The sequence below is a fragment of the Rhinolophus sinicus genome, chromosome X, assembly GCF_036562045.2.
Source record: "Rhinolophus sinicus isolate RSC01 chromosome X, ASM3656204v1, whole genome shotgun sequence".
NCBI lineage: Eukaryota > Metazoa > Chordata > Mammalia > Chiroptera > Rhinolophidae > Rhinolophus > Rhinolophus sinicus.
The window spans coordinates 87,739,423-87,761,301 of NC_133768.1; positions in this window are offsets into that span (position 1 = coordinate 87,739,423).

A 21,879-nucleotide genomic window follows, 5' to 3' on the forward strand; every position below is an offset into this window, starting at 1 on the left:
CCTTGCCCTGAGCCAGGCAAGTCAGTTTCTCCCCATATGTTCCTGGTGCATTTTGAGCCGATGCAACAACAGTGGAGCTCAGAGAGAGTGAGCCTGCCAGCAAGTAAATGCACGAGCCCTTTAAGAGGAACACTTGAGACTGCAGCTGCTCTCGTCTCACTCAACCATGATCTCCTCTGGCTTTCACAGCCAGAATTTATGGGACTTCTCTCCATGGCACTGAAAGCCTGGGCTGAGGAGCCTGTTGTGGAGCTGTGACCCCTTACTCCTCCTGGGGGACAACTGCAGCCAAGATATCCCTCCTGATTTTTAAGGGTCACACGTGTGTGGGACCAGACAGTTCTGCGCCTCTGCCCCTCCTACCAGTCTCAAGGTGACTTCTTCTCTATGTTCTTACTTTTAGAGCTTCAGTTCAGCTGGATTTCAGGCCATTCTCAATGGTGATTGTTTTGTAGTTTTGTTGTAATTTTGATGTGGTCATAAGAGGAGGGAAGCACAGCATTTACCTACTCTGCCATCTTGACCAGAATCCATCTTTGATACTTTCACTGTCTAAGTCCACATGGTCACTTGAAAGTGAGTATGCCAACTTCTCCAGGGCTCATGGGGTTTGGAGTTATCTGCCAGTGCTGGAGTGCCTGATGCCTACAGTTCAGCCTCCCTACATGCACCATGCAGCCATTCCCTTTTGGGGCCCTGCTTTCTCTGTTAGGTCCTGGCAAGGAGTAAGGAGTGATTAGGTATCATAAGCAGTCTTCTCCTTTTCTCTCTGTTCTCTAAGTCACTCCCCTCTCCCCTAGCATTGTTTGGACCAGATGATCAGGTTTGTAGAAAACCAAATAAAGACTGGCAGCATAAACCTCCTCTAAGATAATTGGGAAAAGATACGGACACCTTTTTGGAATGAGTATGGTGAGATAAGGAGGTAGGCAACAAAAATGATTCTGTCATAACACAAGTCTCTTTTCTTTCAGAGATATAACTAACAGGGCTTTGGTTACCTGGGATAAGAATACAGGAAAAGAAAAGGAACAAATACAAGTATTTTGTGGGGGTTGAGAGGAGATACTATGATGTTTTGTAGATCCTAATGTCCCCTGTACATTTGGAAAGATGGGAATATGCAAGTATTTTTTTCCTGCTGGGTATAAATTTAGTGCTGGTGTAATAGAGGAAGAGGGGATAGAATCATACCAGACAGCAGCTGCTGTTATTATTGATGTAGGGTGGGCCTGGTGTTACCTGCCACCTTGTAGACACTTATTAAGGTGGTGGTGATGGAGGAGGGAGATATGTATTTCTCTGAGCAGGAGAGTGCAGGAGAGGTACAAAGAGGTATTTGAGATCCTGTGGCAGCCTCAGATTAAGGAAGCAAAATTCTGTGTGGAGGATCATAGTTATTTCTTCTTCACTGCACGTCCTCACCCATTCCTTCACTTTATACCCTACACAGGAGCAGAGTTTTCAAACTCCCATTTCCATTTTCACAATTAACATACCACCTATCATTTAACCCCTTCTACTCCCACTAGCAAAAGCAAAATCAGAAGTGGCTTGAATAAGAACACTTCCTGTGGGAACATCTCCAGCTAGTATATGGGTAGGTGTGGGGGATGGGAAAGGTTCCTGTAGTAAGCAAGTGGAGGCAGCAGTATTAGTGGCGAAAGAGACAGGAACAAAAGGATCAGCAGTCCTCAAGATTCCTTAGGGATGAAAGAATTGTGCCTTGTAAATATCAAAGGACTGAGAGTGAAAGTGATAAAAAAAAGATTATTTGTGGGATAAATTCATGCTTCAAATGAAGGAGATGTCTAATCCCGGACAGCTTTGTCTTCTGATGGGCCAGTCCTCTTTGATTTCAGAAATGCAAAAGAGAACCAAGGACATCTGAAACAGAAGAAATCAATTTTCTGAGTATGTTGCTGATTTAAATGTGGTTTAATTTCACTTTAGAAAAATTAGAAAACACAGGAACAGAAAAAAAAATTAACCATAGAGGTACCGATGTTTATATTTTTATGTTTAATTCCATATATGTACACAGAGATAGGCATGATAGATTTTTTTAAAACATCTTGTACATAATATTTTATAGCCTATTTTTTGTGGTAAAAAATAACAGGAGATCTACCCTCTTAAAATTTTAAATGTAAAATTTAAGTACATTGTTAACTACAAGCACAATTTTGTATAGCAGGTCTCTAGAACACTTTATGTGGTACAATTGAAACTTTATACCTATAGTTTTATTTTTATTTAATATATTAATTTTTTTCTTTCACACTTCAGTGTCCCAGGTGCTACAAGACCCACATCCCAGACTTGTCTGTAAAGAGTTTAACTCACTCCACCTCAAATCCCAATTCTTGTCAATTCCATTCCCCTCAGTGTCACAGTGCAGTCGTGCCTTCTCCTAGGGACTGGTGACCAAGTGTCTGGGACCAGGCTCCCGCCTAGAGGCTGTGCAGGGGCAGACTGCCGAAGCCAGAACTGGTAAGTGAACTGCACATGCAATATATTAATTAATTAATCCACAACATCTACAGAAAAGTAGGTGAAAAGACACACATAGAGGAAAGACCATGTGAGGACACAGGAAGAAGACAACCCATAGAGGGAGGTCTCAGAAGAAACCAACCCTGCCAACACCTTGATTTCAGACTTCTAACTTCTAGAACTGTAAGGACATACACTTCTCTTGTTTAAGCTGCTCAGTCTGTAGTAATTTTTGTGGCCCTAGGAAACTAATACACAGAGTATTTGTCTCTTTCACAGAACATGCCTAAAGCAGTGCAGGTATATGTCTTGGCACTAATAGGTGCTCAAGACCCCTTAGGAAATATCAGGGGCAATAGGCAGGTGCCTGGTTAGGAAAGAAGTCCCTGAAATGTAGCAAGAGTGACTGATTCTCCAGTTGCCAAAGGTAAAAAGCCATCAACAAGCAGAATCTATGAGCATATTAAGGGAGAAATACAGAAATTTCTATAAAATGCACACAGGGGTCTTGTTTACTTACTGTAGGGACAAAAATATGAAGATTTTTTTTAAATTTATTTTTTAAATTTATTGGGGTGACCATTTTAAACTAAGGCAAGGAGACCACACTAAGCAGACGATACACCATGGATCCTGAGATACAGAGATGGTTCTACAATAGGATCCAATTAGTGACTTTTATTTAGCTGCTGGGATTAGGATAAATGCTAATAGGAATTTGGAAAGAATGGGAAATTACAGAATCCATTTTCATTTTGAAAAAAAAAAGTAAGTGAAACATATTCTCATGAGTGCTAAATACAAGAAGCTGAGGGCAAATCACAGCTATAAGACCTGAGCAGTGTGTGAGGGAGCAAGCATAGAGAAACAATGGATCAATCACCTGACAGATCAGAAACTAGGAAAACCCTCAAACCAAAAACAAACTATTAAACACACACACACACACACTCTCACACACACACACACACATACAGTGAACCTATTTGAGAAAGCAAGTGGAACTAGAATGGGTGCAAGTGATATATGGTAAGGGTGAAGGGGTTGGATCATCTAAGCATTATGAACTCTCAAAATTGCAGCTAAAGCTCCTTTCCAAAACAAACCCACACAGAAAGGAGAGATGTCATTTTGCCCCTTATTTTATTTTTCCTTTATAATAACTTTGTTTGGATTTTTCTTCTATCATTTTCTGTTGCTAATTTTTAAACAAAATTAGTTTTCCTGAACTTTTAGAGGAAGGCACAGTTCAGCAGAGCTTTTCTAACATCTAAGCTCAATCTGTTGTTTTTGTGTCATCTTCAAAAACCTGTTTACTTTCTTGCAGTTCTGGAGGCTAAAAGTCTCAACTGAAGGTGTAAGCAGAGTTGGGATATGAGGGAAAAATCTGTTCCGAGCCTGTCTCTTTAGCTTGTAGATTGCCTTATTCTACCAGTGCCTCTTTAAATCTTTTCCCTTTCTGTGTCTCTGTCTCTGTGTCCATATTTCCCCTTTTTATAAGGACACTACTTGTATTGGACTGGGACTTACCCTAATGACTTCACCTTAACTAACTATAGGCATGCCTTGCTTTATTGTGCTTTACTATAGTGCACTCCATATATGTTGTGTGTTTTTTTTTATAAATTCAAGGCAAGACCCTCCACCAGGAAAAAGATTATGACTCGTTTTATTGTGATACTTGCTTTTTTGCTGTGGTCTGGAACTGAATGCACAATATCTCCAAGGTATCTACAATGACCCTGTTTTCAAATAAGGTCACATTCTGAGGTAGTGGAGTTAAGGATTTCATCATGTGAATTTTTAGGGGACACAATTCAACCCATAAGACTCCTAAATATAATTTTCTCTACTTAGACATCTGAATTTAAAAACAAAACTATCAATTCTCTTAGAACTCTTTTCTAGTACAGAGGGCAAGCTATATTCAAATCTTAACACGGGCAATTGCTAGCTGTGTGATAGTAAGCAAGTTGCTTATTCTTTCTGTTTTCCCATCTATAAAATGCATATAATATCTACTGAATAGGGATGTTGTGAGGATTAAATTAAGTAATATAAGAAAACACACTAGGAACAGTACCACCTTCAGTTTATAAAACAATTTGCATGATTTTTTTCTTTACTCAGAAGTATCAATGAAACCCAATGGATTGGCATTAACCAAGCAAATCTCTCTGAATAGTTACCAAATAAAATACGAGTATATGAAAATGTACAACTTTACACTTTCTTACTAGTGAGAAACAAACAAAGCTTCTGTTGGTATTCATAATGTTTTTTTGTTTTGTTTTGTTTTTAAGTGTTCATTTGACTGATGGGAACATAGTGCTAAAGAAACAAAGTCTTGAGTTTATTCTGTCTAGGGCAATTACCTTCACTCATTAGCTCCATAGTTTAACTAAATGGTTTAATCAGTTGCAGATCAATTGATACAGATATCACCCATTGAATATACTAACAGCTTTAAAAGATACCTTTTCAGATTTTATAGTAATTTTATCTCTTGGTGCTCCTTGTTTGACAAAGAAGATAAAACACCCTTAGTTTTTTAAGAAGAAATAACATAACTAGCAACACATTGATTTGATTCCAGCAGCTAAACTTTCAGTTGAATGCACCACAATTTGTTTATAATTACAAGCATTGTTGTGTAGCTGGCCACTATGCCTTTTTTTCTGACTGATTATATTCTTATACTGTAATAGTATTTCGAGGATCAGTCTGTAGCTAAAAGAAGAATGATTTATATTGTTGATGTAATAGAATTATTGTGTGAGTGCAGCAAATTACAGCTTTTCATTATCAACACTATCATAATTGATCATTTTACTGGTAGCTATTGGTTAGGGTAACTTACATGTAACGTATAATTTCCACAACTTGAAGTAACTGGAGTACATTTATTTTTAATTAAATTGATGCCAAAATAAAATCTAGGAAAAACATGCAAATAAAAACAATAATTTAGTTTTAAATATTATATTAGTTGCCTATTTCTGTGTAACATATTACCCAGAATGTAGCAGTTTAAAGCAATGTGCATTTATTATCTCAGTTTCTGTGGGTCAGAAATCTGTATATGGTTTAGCTGGGTCCTCTGCTGGGTCTCTTACAAGGCTTCAGTCAAGGTGTCAGCCATGGCTAGAGGCTAATATGAAAGCTCCATTGTGGAAGGTTCCACTTTCAACTTCACTTGCATGATTCTTGGAAGATATAGTAAGCAGAATAATGATTCCCTAAAGAAGTCTATATCCTGATTCCTGGAACATGTTACTGGCAAAGGGAAATTAAAGTTGCAGGTGGAATTAAGGTTGCTAATCAGCTGACCTTAAAATGGGGAGATCATCCTGGATTATCTGGATGAGCCCTGTGTAACCACAAGGGGTATTAGAAGCAAAAGAGGAATCATCAATCAGTGTAAGGATGATGTGAAGTGAGCTGGCCATAGTTGGCTTTGAAGATGGAAAGGGTGGGGTGTGAGCCAAAGAATGCAGATATCCTCTAAAGCTGGAAAAGGCAAGGAAATGGATTATTCTCTAGAACCTCCAGAAAGGAATGCAGCATTGCTGAGCCCTTGATTTTAGCCCAGTGAAGTTCATTTCAAACTTCTGTTTTCCAGAACTGTAAGATAATATTTTTGTTTGTTTTAAACTTCTAAATTTCTGATAATTTGTTATAGCAACAATAGGAAACTAATGCAGCAGGATTCAGTTCTTCAAGAGTTATTGGAGGGCCTCAGTTTCTTGCTGGTGGTTGGCTGGAGGTCAGTCTTGCCATGTGGACCTCTCCAACATGCTTCATCAGAGCAAACACTCACAATGAGAATGAGGAAAATTCTCATTGTGAGATGGAAAGATAGAAAGATGGAAGTCACAGTGTTTTGTAACATAGTTACAGAAATGATGTCTCAACACTTTTAGTGTATTACATTTGTTAGAAGCAAATCATTAAGTGCAGCTTACAATGGAGGAGATGTGATTAGATAAGGTTGTGAATTCTAGGAGATAGGGATTATTGGGGGCCATGTCAGAAGCTGCCTACTACAAGTACTGATACAACACAGCATTTTCATCATGTTTAATTTTGAGATAACTTCCTGCTAGTTCATTGTTCTTATTTTAGTTTTCTTTCTCATCTGTTGCAATTTCTTTTAAAAGCTATTTAAAATATGCATGTATGTGGATATATAGAAAGATGAAGAGAATGTGAACAAAATATTGAATGTTGTGGTCTCTGGTGGAGGATTTTAAGAGATACTTTCTTTAAAATCTTGCTATAAACCAAAAACAACAAAAGAATAAGACAAACAAATGAGAAACAGAAACTCATAGACACAGACAATAGTTTAGTGGTTGACAGAGGGTAAGGGGGGTGGGGGGTGGGGGGTGGGAGATGAGGATAAGGGGGATCAAATATATGGTGATGGAAGGAGAACTGACTCTGGGTGATGAACACACAATGGGATTTATAGATGATGTAATACAGAATTGGACACCTGAAATCTATGTAATTTTACTAACAATTGTCACCCCAATAAATTTAATAAAATAAAATTTAAAAAAATGTTTTACAATGAACGTGTTTTATATACATAATTGAAATTAATTTTATAAAACTATTTTAAAAATTAAAAGATAAAACTTTCCACATTAATGAATGCCCCTCACTAATACTGATATGTGCATTGGGCTCTTAACTTACTTTTTATTGAATACACGTCATATTCTGTATTCAGTGACCATGCATTCCAACACTATTTTTCATTGCAGAATAACTTGATCATAGGTTTCATTGGAAAAATATTTAAAATACTTTGAATTAATTAAAATTTGTTTCGAAAATACAGAAACCTCTCCTAATCTCTTATGAGACATACACAGTGATAGAACTTTGAAATAATAAGCTAATTCTTAAAAACCACACATACGAAGGTCTTACATGTGTCTAAAACCTTGAGCTATTTTTTACAGTGTTTATCATGATGCTGAGCAGTTCCATACTTAGACATGTAGAAGCAAGTCTCAACTGAAAAAAAGCCACTTTCCCCCTGATTTCTTGTGAGGAACACTGAAAGTGAATGATATCCTCTGAGGTTTCTCTGGAAAAAAATGACAACTTGACAGTGATTCAAATTGGACATCCTTTTGCATTTGTAAGAAAAGCAGCTGAAAGCAACAAAGGAACAAGACAAATGAAACAAATACTCATAGACACAGATAATCATTTAGTGATTATCAGAGGGTAAGAGGGGAGAAGGGTGGTAGATGAGGGTAAACAGGGTCAAATATATGGTGATGGAAGGAGAACTGACTCTGGGTGGTGAACACACAATGTGATATATAGATGATGTATTACGGAATTGTACACTGGAAACCTATATAACTTGACTAACCGTTGTCACCCCAATAAACTTAAAGAAGAAAAGTGAACATATTGATTTGATTTCCTCATATTAATGAGTTACATGACCAGCTAAATGGAATAATTTACATATAATCACATTCCATCCCTGAGAAAAATTGAGTGCTTTATAAAGCTGCTCTTAGCTAAGATAATATGAAAAGACAAAGATTGCTACTGTATTTGGAAAAAATATATTCACAATATGGCTTTTTGTTATATTCGTCACTTTTAAAAGAAAGGTATGGGGTACATGACTAGATTGGAGTAACTCACCTTTTCTTCTGCCTGCAGTTTGGAATTACACATTGTATGCTTTATGTTTGATTAAAATGATTTGCAATTGTGTGTGTGTGTGTGTGTGTGTGTGTGTGTGATCTCTCATGTGTAAAATAGATGAGCGACTAAATTTTCTCTGAAGCTTAAAGTCATAGCTTCTGACCAGAGAAAAACTGACCAAATAAGCAAATGATTTTATCTCCTGTGGCATTTTACAAATGCACATAACATTCATTTTCTCTTGATCTCTGTTGTTGTTCGCACTTTTAATATTCTGTGAGATGTTTTTAGGGCAAAATAAAATAATACCACCCAATAATAATTATTAGAAAATGACTGAAGGAATATTTGAAAATGTTTATTCTCTATAGCATGAGAGACAACATATGATGTCATAGGACTACTAAAAAATAAAAGCAAACATGCATAAGATTACCAAGATAAGAGAAATATGTATATTGGAGTATTTGTGTTCACTCACTGCTACTATTTTCTGTTAACTTTCAATATTTATAGCTGTGGCATTAAAATGCACAAAACACATCATTCGTGGAAATCATTATAAATATGTACACTCATGGATACAATTTATATTTTGATCACATAATATTTTAAGTATCTATGTTTCATGATGATTGCATTTATGATATGATGTGATACCAAACTATGCTATGAGATGTTAAAAGATCCCTTACTGTCTACTGGCAATATTGTTGGATTTATAGAAACAGTGATAAACATGGTTAGGAATGTAACAATGATTAACACAATTGTATGATATGGCTAGTGGAACCAGTCATTTTATTTGGGGTGCTTTTTTAAAACTCTCTGTTTTGACATGTAGCCTTCCACAACAGACAACTGAAAAAGAAAGGGCCTGGTCCAGGGAAATTGTAAACAAATGATAAAAATTCAGTAGTGCTTTGGTAATCCAACTTTTTGGTGATTTGCATACTGTTTTTGTTGTTTTAATAGTTGAATAATCTACAGATTATTATCTTAATAGGAATGTTCCTAAGGGGAATTTTCTTTACAATTAAAAAAAATAAGCTTGCCAAAATGGGCAGTATTTGAACTAATTGTGCTGTTTGCCGGCTACCAAACTAATATGAGATGTGATAAAAAAAAAAAAATGAAAAAATAATCTATGTAATTTTACTAACAATTGTCACCCCAATAAATTTAATAAAATAAAATTTAAAATAAATAAAAAAATAAAAATACAATGTGAATGTTTAAATTTAAAATAAATTACAATAAAATACATATTGTCATAATTCCCCTCAAAATACTCCCCCTTGCTTCAAACACACTTATCTCATTGTTCTTGCCACTTTCTGAAGCAGTTCTGGAAGTCCTATTTTATGAGTGTTTTTAGTTGCACTATCATGGCTGCCTCAGTGTCCTGACTCGATTCAAAATGTTTTCATAAAAAATGGCGGAGTGAGGTGAGCCTCTGTAAAGCTCCCCTGGAATCTACAAAGAATCGAACAACAAAAACTCCACAAATGACTCCCTGCACAGCAGACAGGCAAGACGAAGAGGCCCACTACCGACTGAAATCACCTACAGGTGGGAGATTCCAGCGAGTGGAGGGAGGAGGAAAGGGAGAAGCGTGCGGAGACGGAGCCGCGCGGGCGCAGGACGCAGACCTCGCTCAGTGCGCCGGGCTCGCTGCTTCCCGAACTACCGCAGCTGCGGGAGAGGGAAGAACTCGGACTGCTACGGCTCCGCCAGGGCTCCACAGGGCTGAGGGGACAGCATATAACACGGCTGAACCCAACGCTCACGGCAGAGACCTCGGAGAAAAGACTGTGGGAAAAAGGCTGAAAACGGTGGTTTAAGCCCTCACTGCCGAGCAGAGAACGGAGCCTTAGGCACTGAGACTAGCTGCCCCCTCCCTACCCTCCCAGAGCTCGCGCTGCCCCACCTGCCCGGTGCTAGAAGCGAAACAGTAGCAGTGTCAGATCAAAACAACAGAAAATTTGCTGTTTTGAGAACTGTGGACCGCAGACACAAATTCACAGCCCAGCTAGTTCCGGCAAAGGGGAGGGAGCTGTGGAAGCAGGACCGGCTGTGGTGGTGGTCGCCGCCATTGCTCTGGGCCACCTCTCACGACTCACCCCGCCCCTGACCCCACCTATCTGGGCGGATCCCTGCAGGAGTAAACAGAACTGCTGAAACATACGGGCTCTGAATCAGGAGCTGGAAGAGCTTTGGAACATCAAAAGCTCTCCGCATACCCAGGACACTGCGCCCTGTGACCTAGACGAGTTATTAACAGAGGAGAAGCCCGTCTCCCAGGGAATCCCCCATTGTGTGAGAAGTTGGAATAGTGCAGAGAAAATAGCACTACAATGTGGGAGAAGAAAAATAAGTTGCAGTTGGAGAAATAATAAAACATTCTACCAACAAGTACTGGCAAACAAAAGAAAGACCGCTTCCTATCAACCTGTTGCAGAAGTCACTCCTGTAGATGTCTAGGAAGAGAAATAGTAAACCAGTAATCGCCATGAATAACCAAGGCAACAAGATAGCTCAGAAAGAAAGTGAAAAATCTCCAGAGAAGGCACTTAAAGATACAGAAATATGTGACTTAAATGACAGAGAATTCAAGATTGCAGTTCTGAAAAAACTCAACGAGATACAAGAAAACACAGATAGGCAGTTAAATGAACTCAGAAACTCAATCAAAGAACAGCATGAGCATTTTACGAAAGAGATTGAAATCTTAAAAAAGAACCAAATAGAATTTCTGGAGATTAAGAACTCAATAGAAGAAATTAAGAATGAAATAACCAGCTTAGGTAGTAGAGTTGACCAGATGGAGGAAAGAATCAGTGACATCGAAGATAGAAACCTGGAAATGACACAGATAGAAGAAGAAAGAGACTTGAGACTTAAAAGAAATGAAAGAACTCTACAAGAACTTTCTGACTCCATCAGAAAGAGCAATATAAGAATAATGGGCATACCAGAAGGAGAAGAAAGAGAGAAGGGAACAGAGAACATATTCAGACAAATTGTTCACGAGAACTTCCCAAACTTGTGGACAGAACTGGACCCTCAAATCCAAGAAGCAAACAGAAAACCTAGTTACCTGAATCCCAACAGGCCTTCTCCATGGCACATTGTATTGAAGCTGTCAAAAATCAATGACAAAGAAAGAATCCTCATGGCAGCCAGGGATAAGAAGACGGTAACTTACAAAGTAAAGCCCATTAGATTATCATCAGATTTTTCAGCAGAAACTCTACAAGCCAGGAGGGAGTGGAACCAAATATTCAAACTATTGAAAGAGAGAAATCATGAGCCAAGAATAATATATCCAGCAGAGATATCCTTAAGATATGAAGGAGGAATAAAGACCTTTCCAGACATACAGAAGCTGAGGGAATTTTCTAATACACGACCTGCACTACGAGAAATACTAAAGGAGGCTATTCGACCACCATCAACAGGGACAATTTGTGGCAAACAAAACTCAAAAAGGGGAGAGTAAAGGCCTGAACCGGAATATGGGAATGGAGAAAGTAAGCGCGCTGAAGAAAATGGAATACTCTAAATATCAAACTTTCTTTTACATAAACTTAAGGGTAACCACTCAAAATAAATCCAGAATTGAAATATATACTGAAATAAAAGAAGAAACAGACGAAACATCATAGAATACCACCACACAGAAATAATAGACAACAACAAAAAGGCAAAGAAACAATGGAGACACAGCCTTACCAGAAAACTAAAGATAGAATGACAGGAAATCCTCACATATCAATAATCACCCTAAATGTAAATGGACTGAACTCACCAATAAAAAGGCACAGAGTAGCAGATTGGATCAAAAACTAAACCCAACCATATGCTGTCTCCAAGAGACACATCTCAGCTACAAGGACAAGCATAGACTCAAAGTGAAAGGGTGGAAATTGACACTCCAAGCAAATGGTACCCAGAGAAAATCAGGTGTAGCCATAATGATATCAGATGAAACAGACTTCAAGGTGAAAAAGATAACAAGAGACAAAGATGGACATTTCATAATGGTGAAGGGACTGTACAACAAGAAGACATAACAGTCATCAATATTTATGCCCCCAATCAGGGAGCACCGAAATACACCAAGCAACTACTAACAGAACTAAAGGGAGAAATTGACCAAAACACAATTATACTAGGGGACTTAAATACATCATTGACAGCTATGGATAGATCATCCAAACAGAAAATAAATAACGAAATAGTAGCCCTAAATGACACATTAGATGAAATGGACATAATTGACATTTATAGAGCACTTCATCCTAAAACATCAGACTACACATTCTTTTCTAGTGTACATGGAACATTCTCAAGGATAGACCATATATTGGGACATAAAATCAGTCTCAACAAATTTAAGAAGATTGAAATCATACCATGCATATTCTCTGATCACAAGGCTTTGAAATTGGATATCAACTGTAAAAAGAAAGCGGGAAAAAACACAAATACATGGAGATTAAACAACATACTTTTAAAGAAGGACTGGGTCAAAGAAGAAATTAAAGAAGAGATCAAAAGATACATAGAAACAAATGACAATGAAAATACATCCTACCAAAATTTTTGGGATGCAGCGAAAGCAGTTTTAAGAGGGAAATTGATATCATTACAGGCCTATCTCAAGAAACAAGAAAACTCTCAAATAAATAACCTCATGTTACACCTTAAAGAACTAGAAAAAGAAGAACAAGTAAAACCCAAGATCAGCAGGAGAAATGAAATAATAAAAATTAGAGCAGAACTAAATGAAATACAGAACAAAAAGACAATAGAAAAAATTAATGTGACAAAGAGCTGGTTCTTTGAAAAGATTAACAAAATTGACAAACCCTTGGCTAGACTTACTAAGATAAAAAGAGAGAAGACACTGATTAACAAAATCAGAAACGTAAAAGGGGAAGTTATCACGGACACCACAGAAATACAAAGGATCATCCAAGAATACTATGAAGGACTATATGCCACCAAATTCAACAACCTAGAAGAAATGGACAAGTTCTTAGAAACATATAGCCTTCCAAGGCTGAACCATGAAGAACTGGAAAATCTAAACAGACCGATCACCAGTAACGAAATTGAATCAGTCATCCAAAACCTTCCCAAAAGCAAAAGTCCGGGACCAGATGGCTTCACTAGTGAATTCTACCAAACCTTCAAAGAGGATCTAATACCAATTCTGCACAAACTCTTCCAAAAATTGAAGAAGAGACAGTACTCCCTAACTCATTTTATGAGGCCAACATTACCCTGATACCAAAACCTGGTAAGGACAGCACAAAAAAGAAAACTACAGACCAATATCTCTAATGAATACCGATGCAAAAATCCTAAATAAAATTCTAGCAAATCGAATACAACAATGCATTAAAAGATTATTCATCACGACCAAGTGGGGTTCATCCCGGGGCACAAGGATGGTTCAACATACAAATCCATCAATGTGATACATCACATAAACAAAATAAAGGACAAAAATCATATGATTATATCAATTGATGCAGAAAAAGCATTTGACAAGATACAACATCCATTTATGATTAAAACACTTAATAAAATGGGTATAGAAGGAAAATACCTTAACATAATAAAGGCCATATATGACAAGCCCTCTGCTAATCTCATAATTAATGGAGAAAAACTGAAGCCCTTTGCTCTACGTTCAGGAACACGACAGGGATGTCCCCTATCACCTCTGCTTTTCAACATAGTGTTGGAAGTCCTTGCCAGAGCAATCAGGCAAGAGAAAGAAATAAAAGGCATCCAAATTGGGAATGAAGAAGTTAAATTATCACTCTTTGCAGATGACATGATGCTATATATAGAAAACCCTAAAGACTCCACCAAAAAGCTATTAGAAACAATCAACGAATACAGTAAAGTTGCTGGCTACAAAATCAACGCACAAAAGTCCATTGCCTTCCTATATACTAACAATGAAATCTCAGAAAAAGAAATAAAAAACAATTCCTTTTGCAATTGCAGCAAAAAGAATAAGATACCTAGGAATAAACTTAACCAAGGATGTGAAAGACCTATATGCTGAAAACTATAAGACATTTTTGAAAGAAATTGAAGAAGACACAAAGAAATGGAAAGACATTCCGTGCTCATGGATTGGAAGAATCAACATAGTTAAAATGGCCATATTACCCAAAGCAATATACAGATTCAATGCAATCCCCATCAAAATCCCAATGGCATATTTTAAAGAAATAGAACAAAAAATCATCAGATTTGTTTGGAACCACAAAAGACCCCGAATAGCCAAAGCAATCTTAAGAAAAAAAAAAACAATAATGGAGGAATCACACTTCCAGACTTTGGCTTGTACTACAGGCTACAATAATCAAAACAGCATGATATTGGCATAAAAACAGACACATAGACCAATGGAATAGAATTGAGAACCCAGAAAAAAAACCACATAAATATGGACAGATAATTTTTGACAAAGAAGCTAAAAACATACAATGGAGCAAAGACAGCCTCTTCAATAAATGGTGCTGGGAGAATTGGATAGCCACGTGCAAAAGAATGAAACTGGACTGCTATTTGTCACCATGTACCAAAGTTAATTCAAAATGGATCAAAGACTTAAGCATAAGACCTGACACAATAAACTGCATAGAAGAAAACATAGGTACTAAACTTATGGACCTTGGGTTCAAAGAGCATTTTATGAACTTGACTCCAAAGGCAATGGAAGTAAAAGCTAAAATAAACGAATGGGACTATATGAAACTTAAAAGCTTCTGCACAGCAAAAGAAACCATTGACAAAATAAAGAGGCCACCAACTGAATGGGAGAAGATTTTTGCAAACAGTGCCTCCGATAAGGGGCTAGTATCCAGAATATACAAGGAACTCATGCAACTCAACAACAAAAAACAAACAACCCAATTGAAAAATGGGCAGAGGACTTGAAGAGACATTTCTCCAAAGAGGACATACAAATGGCAAATAGACATATGAAAAATGCTCAACATCACTAATCATCAGAGAAATGCAAATCAAAACCACAATGAGATATCACCTCACCCCAGTCAGAATGGCTATCATCAACAAGACAAATAGTAACAAATGTTGGAGAGGCTGTGGAGAAAAAGGAACCCTCATACACTGTTGGTGGGAATGCAGACTGGTGCAGCCGTTATGGAAGGCAGTGTGGAGGTTCCTCAAAGAATTACGAATAGAATTGCCATATGACCCAGCAATCCCTCTCCTGGGTATCTACCCAAAAATCTGAAAACATTTAGAGATAAAGACACGTGTGCTCCAATGTTCATTGCAGCTTTGTTTACGGTGGCCAAGACATGGAAACAACCAAAATGTCCTTCGATAGATGAATGGATAAAGAAGTTGTGGTATATATACACAATGGAATACTATTCGCAGTAAGAAAAGATGATATAGGAACATTTGTGACAACATGGATGGATCTTGAGAGAGTAATGCTGAGCGAAACAAGTCAGACAGAAAAAGCAGAGAACCATGTGATTTCACTGATATGTGGTATATAAACCAAAAACAACAAAAGAACAAGACAAACAAATGAGAAACAGAAACTCATAGACACAGACAATAGTTTAGTGGTTGCCAGAGGGTAAGGGGGTGGGGGTGGAGGTGAGGTAGGGGGATCGAATATATGGTGATGGAAGGAGAACTGACTCTGGGTGATGAACACACAATGGGATTTATAGATGATGTAATACAGAATTGTACACCTGAAATCTATGTAATTTTACTAACGATGTATTGAATTATAAAATAATAATACGTAATTAAATATAAATAAATAATATTATTAACATTAATACTTAAAATAAATTATAATATAAATTATAATTAAGTGTTTGTAAATACCCAAGTGGGTGCCTTTGGACAAGAGGTAAACACCTATGTAAACAGATGAACTCAAGACTTATTGCCGAATGACCAATCAGAGTATAGACACAATGCACGAATAACTAGCACACTTGACAATGAACAGATGTGGTTGTGTCTAATATGAATCTTCATAATTCAATAAGTTGCATGTCGTAACGGATGTATTTAATGCACTCGTGTGAAATAAAAAAACGTTTTCTCAATTTTGGTACCTGCAATCTTTCATTGCTTTTGTGTGGACCATCATTCTTAACTGTCATCATTTTTGTTGCCACTCCTGTCTCATAAGTCTTCAATTAACACTTGATTTAATGGTAGATTTAAAGGGAATGATATTTTGACCCCCAGACAAGATGAGTGCAAAAAGAAAGAGGTATTCCATTGAGTAAAAGAAAGGAATCATGGGGGACTCCCAGGGCAAGAATCTTATGGCTTTCTGCAAAGGAAAGAAGTTGGATCTCCGAATGGTCCCAAAATAGGGAGCAGAGTACAATAACTTTAGTCAACAGGTGGACGAGGGAAATGCTAAGAAGCGCAAGTGTGGATCAGGTTGGCAATCATTATTTCCTGAGCTGGAAGACATCATCTGTGAATGGATTGCTGACAGGAGAGCAAAGATTTTGGTTATGCGCAGGGCTGATATTCAAGCATTTACCCTTGCAATGGCACCACAGTTAGACATACCTGCAGAAGAATTCAAAGCATAACAAGACTGGCTGGATGGCTTCCTTCAGTGATATGAACTGTCTCTAAGATTGACAACACTGTTCAAGCTGGAAGATACTGAAGTTATTAAACGTGCACTTGCATTCAAGTCCTTTGTTGATGGTATCGACTTTTCTAAATACCAACTCTCCAACATGATTGCTATGGATGAAACTGCAGTGTTTAATGGGCCAAGGATCTCATACAACAATTGATCACAGGGGTACCTCATCAATCTATATTCCCTCCACTGGTTACAAAAGTGTACATGTTACCTGTATTTTGGCAATTCGTTTGGATGAAAAGAAAGCCCCACCTCTAATCATCACTAAGGGCAAGAAAGATAAGGTTGAATGTGTTTCAGGCATTTATGTTCTTGAAAAAAAGCCTGGTGCACACAAGCAGTTATAAGGAGGAAGTGTTGATTTAATGCTGCCACATGTTTTGTGAGGTGGCCAAAGTGGTCTGCTAGTCTGGGATTCAGCCAGCACTCACCGCATTAAAGACATGAAGAACTTCCTTGCAGAGAGAAGAATAGATCAAATAATGATTCCCACAGGAATGACTACCTATCTCCAGACTCTTGATATTGCAATAAACAAGCCATTCAAGGATGATTTGCGCATGGAAATCAATGACTACATTGAAATCAGAACGGAGACAAATCAGCGTGGAAACTTTGTGAAACCTGGAATGCAAGAGGCCATGACTTGAGTGAAGAATTCATAGGATAAAATCACTGACAGCTGTGTTGCCAATGCACTATGATCAGGCTACAAGGACAAGACGTGCTCATTTAAGGAGAGCTCTATTGCTGGGCATGAGAGATTGGGGACAATGGTTCTAAAGTAAATGGACTTGCAAGAAATTCAAGCCAGAATTCAGGGTTTGGAGAGTTATGATGATGTTCCTGAAGAAGATGACATGATTGTATATGAATAAATGTAATTTTTTTACATTAATAAATTAATAAATGTAGGTTGATGTACATGAATGAATGTAGATTGTTGTACATGAAAAAATAAGACATCCCCTGAAAATAAGCCCTAATGCATCTTTTGGGCAAAACTTCATATAAAACTCGGTCTTATTTTGGGGAAAAACGGTATACAACTACTTTGAAAATATTCAGGTGAAAATTTTTCTCTTTTAATTAATTAGGTATCAGAGAGATACATCAATTTCATCTAACTACTTGAAGTTTATCATGGGCTTTATTATAGTAATTCCTTTAACATATACATTTCTACTACAATTTTTTAATTAAATTTATTGGGTGACAATTGTTAGTAAAATTACATAGATTTCAGGTGTACAATTCTGTATTACATCATCTATAAATGCATTGTGTGTCATCACCCAGAGTCAGTTCTCCTTCCATCACCATATATCATTTGATCACCTCATCTCCTAGTCTCCACCCCCAATATCTCTTACCCTCTGTATCACTAAACTATTGTCTGTGTCTATGAGTTTCTGTTTCATTTGTTTGTCTTGTTCTTTTGTTGTTTTTGGTTTATATACCACATATCAGTGAAATCACATGGTTCTCTGCTTTTTCTGTCTGACTTATTTCGCCAGCATTACCTCTCAAGATCCATCCATGTTGTCACAAATGTTCCTATATCATCTTTTCTTATCATAATAGTATTCCATTGTGTATATATACCACAACTTATCCATTCATCTATCGAAGGACATTTTGGTTGTTTCCATTCTTGGCCACTTTAAAACAAAGCTGCAATGAACATTGAGCACACTGTCTTTATCTCTAAATGTTTTCAGATTTTTTAGATACCAGGAGAGGGATTGCTGGGTCATATGGCAATTCTATTCGTAATTTTTGAGGAACCTCACACTGCCTTCCATAACTGCACCAGTCTGCATTCCCACCAACAGTGTATGAGGGTTCCTTTTTCCACAGCCTTCCAATATTATTGTTATATTTGTCTTGTTGATGATAGCCATTCTGACTGGGGTGAGGTGATATCTCATTGTGGTTTTGATTTGCATTCTCTGATGATTAGTGATGTTGAGCATTTTTCATATGTCTATTTGCCATTTGTATGTCCTCTTTGGAGAAATGTCCCTCCAAGTCCTCTGCCCATTTTTCAATTGGGTTGTTTGTTTTTTGTTGTTGAGTTGCATGTTTTGTATATTTTGTCCTTTAGCCCACATATAAGTGAGGCACTGTTTGCAAAAATCTTCTCCCATTCAGTTGGTGCCTCTTTATTTTGTCAATGGTTTCTTTTGCTGTGCATCCTTTTAAGTTTCATATATAGTCCCATTCATTTATTTTAGCTTTTACTTCCATTGCCTTTGGAGTCAAGTTCATAAAATGCTCTTTTGAACCCAAGGTCCATAAGTTTAGTACCTATGTTTTCTATGCAGTTTATTGTTCAGGTCTTATGCTTAAGTCTTTGATCCATTTTGAATTAATTTTGGTACATGGTGACAGATAGCAGTCCAGTTTCATTCTTTTGCACGTATCCAATTCTCCCAGCACCATTTATTGAAGAGGCTGTCTTTGCTCCATTGTATGTTTTTAGCTTTATTTTGTCAAAAATTATCTGTCCATATTTATGTGGTTTTATTCTGGTTCTCAATTCTATTCCATTTCTCTGTCTGTCTGTTTTTATGCCAATACCACGCTGTTTTTATTATTGTTCTGTAGTACAAGCTAAAGTCAGGGAGTGTGATACCTCCATTATTGTTCTTTTTTCTTAAGATTGCTTTGGCTATTCGGGGTCTTTTGTGGTTCCAAACAAATCTGATGATTTTTTGTTCTATTTCTTTAAAATATGCCATTGGGATTTTGATGGGGATTGCATTGAATCTGTATATTGCTTTGGGTAATATGGCCATTTTAACTATGTTGATTCTTCCAATCCATGAGCATGGAATGTCTTTCCATTTCTTTATGTCTTCTTCAATTTCCATTAAAAATGTCTTATAGTTTTCAGTGTATAGTTCCTTCACATCTTTTCTCAAGTTTATTCCTAAGAGTTTTATTCTTTTTGTTGCAATTGCAAAAGGAATTTTTAAAAATATATTTTTCTGAAATTTCATTTTTAGTATATGTGAATGCAATGGATCTTTGCAAATTGATTTTATAGCCAACAACTTTACTGTATTCGTTGATTGTGTCTAATAGCTTTCTGGTGGAGTCTTTAGGGTTTTCTATATAAAGAATCATGTCATATCTAAAAAGTGACAATTTCACTTCTTCACCCCCAATTCAGATGCTTTTTATTTCTTTCTCTTGCCTGATTGCTATGTCTAGGACTTCCAACACTATGTTGAAAAGCAGAGGTGATAGGGGACAGCCCTGTCGTGTTCCTGAACATAGAGCAAAGGGCTTCAGTTTTTCACCATTAATTATGAGATTAGCTGAGGGTTTATCATATATGGCCTTTATTATGTTAAGGTATTTTCCTTCTATACCTATTTTATTAAGTGTTTTAATCATAAATGGATGTTGTATCTTGTCAAATGCTTTTTCTGCATCAATTGATATAATCATATGATTTTTATCCTTTATTTTGTTTATGTGATGTATCACATTGATGGATTTGTGGATGTTGAACCATCCTTGTGCCCCGGGGATGAACCCCACTTGGTCGTGATGAATAATCTTTTTAATGCATTGTTGTATTCGATTTGCTAGAATTTTGTTTAGGATTTTTGCATCGGTATTCATCAGAGATATTGGTCTGTAGTTTTCTTTTTTTGTGTTGTCCTTACCAGGTTTTGGTATCAGGGTAATGTTGGCCTCATAAAATGAGTTAAGGAGTACTGTCTCTTCTTCAATTTTTTGGAAGAGTTTGAGCAGGATTGGTATCAGATCCTCTTTGAAGGTTTGGTAGAGTTCACTAGTGAAGCCATCTGGTACCAGGTTTTTGCTTGTGGAAAGGTTTTGGATGACTGATTCAATATTGTTACTGGTGATTGTTCTGTTTAGATGTTTCAGTTCTTCATGATTCAGCCGTGGAAGGCTATGTTTCTAAGAACTTGTCCATTTCTTTTAGGTTATTGAATTTGGTGGCATATAGTCCTTCATAGTATTCTTGGATGATCCTTGTATTTCTGTGGTGTCCGTGATAACTTCCCCTTTTTCATTTCTGATTTTGTTAATTAGTGTCTTTTCTCCTTTTATCTTAGTGAGTCTAGCCAAGGGTTTGTCAATTTTGTTAATCTTTTCAAAGAACCAGCTCTTTGACACATTAGTTTTCTATGTTTTCTTTCTGTTCTCTATTTCATTTAGTTCTGCTCTGATTTTTGTAATTTCCTTTCTTCTGCTGACATTGGATTTCAGTTTTTCTTCTTTTTTCTAGTTCTTTAAGGTGCAACATTAGGTTATTTTTTGGGGATTTTTCCTGTTTCTAGAGATAGCACTTTAATAATATAAATTTCCCTATTAAAACTGCTTTTGCTCGGTCCGCAAAATTTTGGTAGGATGTGTTTTCATTCTCATTTGTTTCTATGTATCTTTTGATCTCTCCTCTAATTTTTTCTTTGACCCAGTCGTTCTTTAAAAGTATGTTGTTTAATCTCCATGTATTTGTGTTTTATCCTGCTTTCTTTTTGCAGTTGATATCCAATTTCAAAGTCTTGTGATCAGAGAAGATGCTTGGTATGATTTCAATCATCTTAAATTTGCTGAGGCTGATTTTATGTCCCAATATATGGTCTATTCTTGAGGATGTTCCATGTGCACTAGGAAAGAATGTATAGTCTGATGTTTTAGGATGAAGTGCTCTATAAATGTCAATTATGTCCATTTCATCTAATGTGTCATTTAGGGCTGGTATTTCGTTATTTATTTTCTGTTTGGATGATCTATCCATAGCTGTCAATGATGTATTTAAGTCCCCTAGTATAATTGTGTTTTGGTCAATTTCTCCCTTTAGTTCTGTTAGTAGTTGCTTGGTATATTTCGGTGCTCCCTGATTGGGGGCATAAATATTGATGACTGTTATGTCTTCTTGTTGTATAGTCCCTTTACCATTATGAAATGTCCATCTTTGTCTCTAGTTATCTTTTTCACCTTGAAGTCTGTTTCAT